The sequence below is a fragment of the Physeter macrocephalus genome, chromosome 1 (genome assembly GCF_002837175.3).
Source record: "Physeter macrocephalus isolate SW-GA chromosome 1, ASM283717v5, whole genome shotgun sequence".
Taxonomy (NCBI): domain Eukaryota; kingdom Metazoa; phylum Chordata; class Mammalia; order Artiodactyla; family Physeteridae; genus Physeter; species Physeter macrocephalus.
The window spans coordinates 77,201,270-77,204,613 of record NC_041214.2 but is presented as its reverse complement, the minus strand read 5'-3'; positions in this window follow the sequence as shown (position 1 = coordinate 77,204,613).

Here is a 3,344-nt window from a genome sequence, read left to right as displayed (position 1 = left end):
TGAGAAGTCCGCGCACTGCAACGAAGAGTAGCTCCCACTCGCGGCAACTAGAGAAAGCCCACACACAGCAACGAAGACCCAATGCAGCCAAAAATAAATAAATAAAATAAATAAATTTATTTAAAAAATAAATAAATACACTAACTTAGTAGATTCTTTGCTAAAACAGGCCTTAACTGGGGTGCTCTACCTTATAGCCCCTCCAGGATGCCCCAAGTCTAGCCCCACTGTAGACCTCAGCCCACTTTGCTCTAGCTAAGCCCTGTCTGTTGAGTGCCTGAATCTGCTCCCTGAGGTCCTCCTTTCCATGTTCACTTTGCCACTTCCAGACTCTAGAGACTCAGCAGTGACACAGATGGTTCAAGGCCTGCCCTGCCCCACCCTCTGGATGGTACCTCTCAGTTCAGAGGCTTATCTATTTACCTGAGCTTGCTGGGCCCACACAAGGAAACATCACACAACCAATAAAGTGATGATCGCCTGAGGATCTGGAAATATAGTCACAAATCTACATCATGGAGAGCAGGTATGTAGATACTCTTGTAACTAGACATGTCTCCACAGGAAACAGTCTAGTAAGCAACATGGCTGAATTTTCTTTCTGTCTCTTTTTTGGCTTAAACATTGTTCTGGTTTTCCTACTCACCAAAACTTGGATGAATTTCACAGAGACAATGATAAAGAAAACAGACACCAAACAGCAGATACTATATAACTCCATATACGTGAAATTAAAAACAAGGAAAGCCAATCTATGATGATAGGAGTCAGAATAGGGGAATTTCTGTGTTGACTGGGAGTAGAACAAGAGAGACCTCTGGGATGCTGGAAATGTTCTCTCTTGATCTGGGGCGTGATCACGTTTATACCTATGCAAAACTTTCTCAAGTAGTACCCTTAAGATTAGTGCACTTAATTGCATATAATTTATACCTCGATTAAAAAGCACAAAAACACTTATTATGGGTTCTTCCCTTCCACAACAGTATTTCCTGACTGGGTATACTTTTCCCCTTGCTGATCTGTCTTCTGGAATTCCTGGGTCCTTTTCCTCTTCCCTGAGCCTGGAGATTTTCTTTTCTGGAAGCTCTGTCTGGAGCTGAGAGCTACCAAATGGAGTTAAAATACTCTCAGTCGAGGGACTCCAGGTTCTCTGTTCCATGTGCCAGTTATCAGGTTATTGCCTTTCAGCTCCAAGACTGTTCCTCGGTGATAATGCACCTGGACCTTAAAATATTTCTCCTTTGCCAGCTGGCCAGATGCTAAGCTTTCTCAGTAGTGGGCTCTGGAAAGAGACTGGGGGAGGAGGGGGCCAGCTTTCCAGGTTCCAGTGTGCTCCCCTGGGCAGCCTCCCACAGCATGAGGCTTCTGCAGCACCTGGTCCAGCTACATGCATGGTTTCTGTAGAACCTAGCAGCCAGCAGCACCGGCACTTCTCCCTGGGCAGCTCCCCTCAACCCCCGGGGAACTGTTCCTCAGTGACTCCAGCTAGCACAGCACTTCAGCAGACCTCACCATCCAGTGAGCCCTGGCTGCACCTTCTTCAGTGAGGTCTGGATCTCAGCCTGTGGAGGGAGACCCTCTTGCAGATTGCTCCTTCTTTATGTCACTCTCAGCTCTAGGTGTAGTGACTGCTTCCTATATCCGCTAGTACTGTATTCATCTGAGTTTTCTCCACCAATTACTAGCCAGCCTTTCTTTATCCCAATCCCCTCTTATAGTTAATGATTCTTTATATTAAACTGTCCCTGTTCAAGTCACTGTGTGGTTTCCATCTCCCGATTGGACCCTGACTGATACATTCCCCTTGTGGGGTTTGGGGATGTGGGGTTTTTACAGATAGAAGTAGCAATTGTCGGAGTAGTGATGCACCGAGGTAAAAGGCTCTGCTACAAAATTGCTGGGTGATCCTGGGTATCTTAGTCCATTGGGCCGCTATAACAAAATACCATAGACTGGACAGCTTAAACAGCAGACATTTATATCTCACAGCTCTGGAGGCTATAAGTCCAAGATCAGTGCCAGCATGGTGGAATTCTTGGTGAAGGCCCCCTTTTGCAGATGACCATCTCCTTGCTGTATCCTCACATGGCAGAGAAAGAGATCATCTCTCTTGTGTCTCTTCCTATAAGGGCATCAATCCCATTCATTAGGGTTCCACCCTCATGACTAATCACCTCCCAAAGACCCCACCTCAAAATAGCACACTGGGGGTTAGGGTTTCAACATATGAGTTTTAGAAGAGGACACAAACTTTCAGTCCCTAACACTGGGAAAGTCACTTTTCCTTTCTGGCCTCAGTTTCTCCTGGAATAAAATGGGGAATGTGTCTGCTCATCCTCCACTACCTTCACAGAGAGGTTGTGAGGATAAAGTGGAAGCACTGTGAGCTCCTCGGTGGAGAGGTGCTGCTAAAATTCCTGGAGCTATTCCACCTACTAAAGTGGCTCGTAAAATTGACTGTTACGTAAAGATCTCTGCATTAATCAATTGTCACCCTTCCCACTGCAGGGAGGGAAACGGGTGGAGGACTACAAGAAGGCCTAGAGACTTTTGGAGGTAAGCAGCGGTGGCAGGACCTCTGGGAGATTCAAGGCAAGGGCAGATGTTGACCTACACCCTGTCTCTACCCTCAGATTAAGCTGATAGTTGGGGTTCACTTAGCATCATATCTGTGACACTGTTCCCCAGCACACATTTGACACTGACCAGTGCTGAAACGCGATGCTCTTGTACAGGATCTCTGCACCGTGCAATTCCAGGTGGTGTCATGCACGTCACAGTTTTGCAAATGGCCCTCCCTGGTGTTGTGCAATGTACAGCCTGTGCAGCCATACGCAGTAGCCCTGCCCAGTTGAGGGAGGCTGAGGCCGTGGCCACACACTCCCTGTGGGTCATCTTCTCTGGGGTCCTGAAGGGAAGGCCCTTCAAGCAAACTGATAACACAAGGAACTTGCACCAGGCCTCCAGGGGCCACAGAACAATCATACTGATTTCCACCTGACTGTCCTTTACCACCCAAAGGGCAGCACCTTCCCTGGTTCCCGTCCCTGCCTGTAGTTCTTCCACCAGTACCCCCAACTTCGGGCTTACAAAATTCCTCATCGATTAGCATGATGTATCACACGTCATTACTTCAGAACGAGGAACCCATCTTATGGCAAAGGAAGTGTGAAATGGACATAGGATCACAGGATCTATTGTTCTTACTGTGTTCGTAGCATCTGGAAACAAACATCGGAAGAGAATGTTGGAATGGCCTGTTAAAGTCTCATTTAAGGCACAGGTTTCAGGACAACACCCTGTGGGGTTGAGGTGCATCCTCTAAGATGAGGTATAGGCAC